The sequence below is a fragment of the Bos grunniens genome, chromosome 28 (genome assembly GCF_055505025.1).
Source record: "Bos grunniens cultivar Pamir isolate PY7600 chromosome 28, Bosgru_T2T1.0, whole genome shotgun sequence".
Taxonomy (NCBI): domain Eukaryota; kingdom Metazoa; phylum Chordata; class Mammalia; order Artiodactyla; family Bovidae; genus Bos; species Bos grunniens.
This window is the reverse complement of record NC_141192.1, coordinates 19,937,040-19,944,336: the sequence shown is the minus strand read 5'-3', so window position 1 is coordinate 19,944,336 and position 7,297 is coordinate 19,937,040. Positions and strand designations below refer to the sequence as shown.

At 42.6% G+C, this 7,297-nt stretch overlaps 1 long non-coding RNA gene across 1 annotated transcript; it reads right to left on the bottom strand.

Moving 5' to 3' along the window:
- Positions 1-3,694: 3,694 nt before the first annotated feature.
- LOC147342973 (uncharacterized) lies at positions 3,695-6,097 on the bottom strand. The gene is made up of 2 exons (XR_015156681.1): positions 5,919-6,097; positions 3,695-4,108 (listed from the first exon to the last, which is right to left on the bottom strand). It is a non-coding gene; the product is annotated as an uncharacterized LOC147342973 (long non-coding RNA).
- Positions 6,098-7,297: the final 1,200 nt, after the last annotated feature.

Genomic DNA, 7,297 nt, shown 5'->3' with positions numbered 1-7,297 from the left:
GTGAAGTGGTGACTACCTTCACCTAACAAGCTGGATGAATGTGGCAACCAGAGAGAGAGGTAGCCCAGTGTACCAGAAAGAGAACTGGGCCTCTTGACAAAACCAGACTCAAAGGACAAGGCAGCTGTGACCTTGTACAGATAAGAAAATGATTTCATCAGTAAATGGTGACTACACAGTCCTTTGGTCATAAATCTATGAATACACCAGAAGATTCTGGGTACATCTACTTAATTGCTTCCATGAAAAGTATCTTTTTATGAAAATGAATGTGTGTCAATAAAGAAATGGGGTCATTTTCATTTTCATGAAATCCAACTGCAAAATCTTCCTGTGTTGAATTATTTTGGAGTCTCTTCTAACCTTTGATGTAAGACACACACAATGATGTGTAGTGAGATTACCAGAGTCAGTTAGGTGGAATGGAAAGAACCTTGGAATCTCCATCAGAAGGTCCCAGTTCTGATGCCTGTTGGGCCACTAGCTGTGTGACTTTGGGCCCATAAGACAAAGTTAGAAGACAAATTCTCTCTGAGACTGTGATGTAACTGTGCCTCTTGCCAGAGAAGCCTAGAAGAGGAAAGGAAAACATGCCCTAGGTACGTCTCAATGATTCATTGCAAAAGACTGTTCTTCATCTCATCCAAAATGCTTGTTTTAATGTACATCTTTAGTTTCTTTTGGGGGGGTGCGGTTTGGCCATGCCAAGCAGCGTGCAGGATCTTAGTATCCCTGACCATGGATCAAACCCATGAATCAGTCTTAAGTATACATATGTACCCTCCTTCTTGAACCATCACCCCCCACACCCCTCTAGGTTGTCACAGAGTACCGCACTGAACACCCTGTGCTATTCAGTAACTTCCCATTAGCTATCTATTTTACATATGCTAATGTATACGTTTCAATGCTACCCTCTCAATTTGTCCCACCCTTTCTTTCCCTCGCTGTATATAAAGTCTGTTCTCTATGTCTGCATCTCTATTCCTGCCCTGCAAATAGAGTCATCAGTACCATTTTTCTACATTCCATATATATGCCTTAACATACAGTATTTGTTTTTCTCTTTCTGACTCGCTTCACTCTGTATAACAGGCTCTAGGTTCATCCACCTCACTAAAACTGACTCAAATACATCCCTTTTTATGGCTGAGTAGTATTCCAGTAGTATTCCAGTAGTAACACACCACAACTATTTTATCCATTCATCTGTCAAAGGACATCTAGGTGCTTCCATGTCCAAGCTAGTGTAAATAGTGCTGCAATGAACACTGGGGTACATGTGCCTTTTTCAATTATGGTTTTCTCAGGGTATATGCCCAGTAGTGGGATTGCTGGGTCATACGCAATTATTGTAAGAAGTATATGAGATAATACATGCAAAGTACTTAGCAGAATACACAGCACATCATAAGCATGCAATAGAGTTTATTATTATTAACATCATCATTATTCTAAAAGTGCTTTGCAGACCCAGGCACATGGAAAATGTTCAACAAATAATAGCTATTGATATTATGGGGGCTTCTCTGGCGACTCAAAAGTAAAGAATCTGCCTGCAGTGCAGGAGAACTGGGTTTGATCCCTGGGTTGGGAAGAACCTCTGGAGAAGGGAACAGCTACCCACTCCAGTATCCTTGCCCGGAGAAGTCCATGGACAGAGGAAGTGAAGTCACTCAGTCGTGTCCAATTCTTTGTGACCCCATGGACTGTAGCCTGCCAGGCTCCTCTGTCCAAGGGATTTTCCAGGCAAGAAAACTGGAGTGGGGTGCCATTTCCTTCTTCAGGGGATCTTTCCAACCCAGGGATCGAACCCGGGTCTCCTGCATTGTAGGCAGATGCTTTTACCGTCTGAGCCACCAGAGAAGTCAGTAAATTTATATGTTAAGTAAAATTCATTTTAAAGATTCATTTTAGAGCAAACATTTAAAGACTTAATTACAAAAGCACAATATGGTACACCTCCCCACCCCATTCTTAACCATTATTATCATTTTATAGATGAGGAAATTAAGGTTAAAAGAGATTCTATCACCTCCAAAGTCACACAGTGGAGGAACCAGGACTAGAACTAAATCTTTCATTTCTAAGCTCCAGGAACCCACATGAAGAAAAACAAAATAAGTCAGGAGTGTGGTCACGTGACAGCAGTTCGCCTATCACCCAATGAGAGACGTGTTACCTCCTCCACTGCTCACCACTTCTGAGCCTTTTAATTCCCTCATGTGAAAAAGGTGAGAAATTTATTTTACACGTAATGAAGAACCTCCTCCAGTTGAACGTGACAGATTGAACATGCGGTGGATTAGTCTACTCACAATGACTTAAACAAGACAGAGGTGTAATTCTCTCCCACATACCAGGGATCGTTAGAAGCCCAGAGCTGATAAGGTGCCCCACTATGCTGGGGACCCGATTCCTTCTCTATGTTGCTCAGCCTTCCCCAAGTGTTACCTTCTTCTGCAAGGTTGAGGATGGTTCACCACCATAACCATGTTCCAGGCAAAAGGATAGAGAAGGGAAAGACCAGCCTCTTCCCTTTAGAGTTTGACCTGGAAGTTACACACATATCACATGAAGAACTAGCCAGAACTTAATAACGTAGCCACATCAAGCTCCAAGGGAAACAAGGAAAAACTGTCGTTATTCTGGCTACCTCACTAAAATTTAGGCGAGGGGGTTCTTTTAAAAAAGGAAAAATGCACTGACTAGCAGATGAAGTTTAAACTCTGTTACCTATGTTTATTTTCACCTCCTCCTGAAACTCCACTAAAATAATAATAAAGGAATTCACAGACATAAACCCTTAAGGAGAAAAAGTGTAAGAGAAATGAGCACAGATGAAAGTATCAAATGTGAGAGTATTAATAGACTAAAGCTGCTTTCAGATATGCAACTAGTTTTACCTCTATGCACCCTTTCTCAGGAAGTTCCTGGAAAATGCTCCCCACCAAAACAAGGAAGTCAACCAAAAATAAGAAGCACAGCAAAAGGGGAGAAGGAAATTGTTAAAGGGGTGGGAGAGATAAATGATAAATCCCTCAAATAATTAGACAGCAATCCTAGAAAGCAAGCAGCACAGCCTGGAGTATGCAGAGAGAGATCCAAGAGAAATGTCTACGAGAAGAGGAAGAAGAGAGGGGCAAGAGAGGAGAAGGAAGGGGAGAAGAAGAAAGAAAGGAGGAGGAGAAATGTTATCACCCCTAAAATAGAATCCCATTCTTCTCATTAGTAGACCTGTATTCCAAAGAATTAATCTCCAAAATATACAAGCAGCTCATGCAGTTCAATACCAGAAAAACAAAACCCAATCAACAAGTGGCAAAATACCTAAACAGACATTTCTCCAAAGACATGAAGATGGTTAATAAACACATGAAAAGATGTTCAACATCATTCACTATTAGAGAAATGCAAATTAAAACCACAATGAAGTATCATCTCACACTGGTCAGAATGGCTATCATCAAAAAGTCTACAAACAATAAATGCTGGAGAGGGTGTGGAGAAAAGGGAACCCTCATTTCCACTGTTGATGGGAATGCAAACTGGTACAGCCACTATGGAGAACAGTGTGGAGATTCCTTAAAAATAAAACTGGGAATATAACTGCCATATGACCCATCAATCCCATGGCTGGGTATATACCCCAAAGAAATCAGAACTGAAAGAGACGCATGGACCCCAGTGTTCACAGCAGCACTATTTACAATAGCTGGGACATGGAAGCAACCTAGATGTCCTTTGACAGATGAATGGATAAGGAAGTTGTGGTACATATACACAATGAAATATTGCTGTTGTTCAGTCGCTCAATCATGTCCAACTCTTTGCAACCTCATAGACTGCAGCACACCAGGCTTCCCTGTTTTTCACCATCGCCCAAAACTTGCTCAAACTCATGTCCATTGAGTTAGCGATGCCATCCATCCTCTGTCATCCCCTTCTCCTTCTGCCTTCAATCTTTCCCAGCATCAGGGTCTTTTCTAATGAGTTGGCTCTTCACATCGGGTGGCCAAAGTATCGGAGCTTCAGCTTCAGCATCAGTCCTTCTAATGAATATTTAACACATTTGAGTCCGTTCTAATGAGGTGGAGGAACCTGGAACCTAATATACAGAGTGAAGTAAGTCAGAAAGAGAAGACAAACACTATATATTAATGCATATATATGGAATTCAGAAAGATGGTACCAACGGTCCTACATGCAGGGCAGCAAAGGCAACACAGATATAAATAACACACTTTGGAACTCAGTGGGAGAAGGCGAGAGTGGGATGATTTGAGAGAATAACATTGAAACACAACATTACCATATGCAAAATAGATGGCCAGTGGAGGTTCAATGCATGAAGCATGGCATCCAAAGCTGGTCTCTGGGACAACCCAAAGGGGTAGGGTGGGGAGGGAGTTGGGAGGGGGGTTCAGGATGGGGGGGACACACGTATACCTGTGGCCGATTCATGCTGATGTATGGCAAAAACCATCACAATATTGTTAAGTAATTATCCTCCAATTAAAGTAAACTAATTTTTTAAATAAATAAAAACAAAAATCATATTCCATTATTATTACTATATTTAGAATTGTGTTAACAAAAAATTATGGACATTTTGTTTCCTCTCTTGCTATATAAATACCTACATAATATCCTCCACAAATCTAAAATATTGACTATATGTCCCTTTACAGAAAAATGTTTTCAGTCTGCTATGAAGGAGGTTTTCTGGGAGTACATAACAAAGGAACCAGAGCTAGCTGGTGAGGTGAGGAGTCTGGGGTGAGATGAGAAGATTGAGTGGGCAGCTATCTTTTGTGGGAGAAATCCCCGTGAGAAGCTGCCAACAACATAAGATGGAGCTCAACAAAAACGCACACACACAAATCGTCCCAGAGCCTTAATATCTCCCAAGAGCTCAATAGCTCTCAGTGGACCTTTCTGTGCCCAAAAACCCAAGCTAAGAATTTTCAAGGAGGAAAAAGGAAGGAGGGAAAGAAAGAAGGAAGGGAAGGAGGAAGGGAGAAGGTTGGGGTGGGCGGGGCAGGGAGACTGGGAGGGAGGGGAAAAAAGAAGAAACAGGTTGAAACCTCTATGGACAGTGAAGGTGTGAGTGACTAAGTCTCCTTTGACATAAACTCTCTTCCCATTCACTCTGATACTCTTCTCCAACCCAAATCAAATGGAAGGAATACTTAGGTGAGGCAGGAAGTCTTCTGTTGAAGCCCAAGCATGAAATTCTTCTCTCTCTCCCTCTCTAACTTCCTCTGTAAGAATAGGGGAGGGAGGAACTCAAGGGCTGCTGAGAACCAGACCTGAGGAGGCCACAGCTGAAAGGTTGCAGGAAGCCATGAGCTGCCCCATTCCCACTGTTTCTAGAGCTCATTTCTCTAGTGCCTTGGCTACATCAGCCTCCTGCCCGTGGAGGCTCCAGGGACATGCTGTGCCCTGGTCCACTGCTTTCAGTTCCCCGAAAGGCTGAGCTGGAACCGGCCTCCAGGTGGGAAGGTTAGCAGCCCAAACCAGGGAGCAGCAGCGCCAGCTGAAGGTGAACCTGCTCAGGGGCCCCAGGCTGCAGAGATCCCAAGCAGACACGACCTTGGATGTGATGGGGGTCAACAGATGTTTCATCGATTCTGATGCCCTTTGAAGTGGGGAGCTTGGGGGTAAATGGGTTCAGTCCAACTGCCCTGGGAGACTTGTCCACATAATGGGGGTCTGGGGCGGTGCCCATTTCATCTCTAGCCCCACTCCTGGGAGGTATTTACAGGGAAATAAAACAGAATGGCATCCAGGCATCATCAAGCAGTCATCAAGAGGTGAGGGAGGGTCCCCCTGCCTTCAGAGCTGGGACTCTGGACCGTCAGCCTGATAGACACAATGTATTTCAGTGCCGGCCTTGTCTCTGGGGTTTGACTTACATCACGTGAGGATTTTTCTAGATCAAGAGTGGTGGGAGGTAGGAATTTTCACTTGGCTGCATCAGCAGGAGGTCCTCGTGGTTACATTCACCGACAGCTCACCTCCAAGTCTCTGTGCCCAAACTTCTGCCTGAGATCTTAACAAAGAGGAGTTAATGTGCTGTCATAGAATCTGTCCCGTTTGAGGTTTGACTATACTCTTCCAGAGTCCCTTGGAGAAGACAAATAACACTTTTGTCCACAAAGAGACACCCAGGGGAAAAGTGGTGCTTGGAAGGACAGAGAAGCAACTTAACCTTGGGGAATGCACCTGGCTGCCTGGCGGACAGGGAAAGGACCCCTTGGACCATCTACCTTTGCACTTTTCAATCTGTGTGTCATATTCAGGTGTCATATATATCTTAATGTCTGAAATATAAAAATAAAACTAAATATTTGGGAAAAAACTTGGTAGGGCTAATTTTAAGAATACTTTGGAAAACCAAACTATAAGAACTGGTGTTGACTTAGGAAAGGGTTCAGAGATAAGATAACCACTGACTCTGGTGAACCATTTTTTATTGATAATGTCAAGGTGATTTCTGTATCTATCACCATGTCCTGAGCTATCTTCTCCTAAGAGAAGAAAAACATACCTTTTTGTAACTCTCCTGTGACCTAATCCAGTTTCTTTAAAAGGGCACATATTAAGAAATATTAGATTACATTCCAAAATCATTGTTAAAATATGAATATCCGGTGGAGTATCTGTTTTGGGAAGAGGGATGGGGACAGGGGGTTTTCCCTTCTCCTTCATTTGTTTCCCCCACCTAGAGTCCTCTTTTCTTTCAGTATTAATGGTAAGATCTAATTTTCAATAAGGGCTACCAGTTGGTGCCTAGAAATCAAGTGGCCAGGACCATTCAATAGTGATTTGCCTTCTTGGCCTCCAAAACCAAATCCAGGGCTTGAGTTCAAGCCCATAGTCCTACCCCATCCATCAGAGCCGTGCACTACCAGGAGGCCATAGCTCTCTGAATGCTTTTACTTTTCTAGAAAAAAACATGTTTCTCGTGCAGCAATCTTAATAAATGCGATTGGGCTCCATTTCTTGGCTTTGAGGTAATGAAAAATTAATTACCATACTTTTACAAGTAATAGTTTCTACTCACAGCACTCCCTTAGAAGTAAATATATCATAAATAGTTACTGTTATACCAATGGCTGGTGGATTGGGCAGCCTGTCGTCCATAAATCCTTTTTCAACAGACATGTTATTTCTTCTGGGGAACAAACAGATTTGTTTTAGATCAGAGAGTCAACTGACAGATGGCCTTTGTAAAAACACACCATTTGTATAAATAAATTATAGTTTTACTATGGGATTCTGCTTGTGTGCA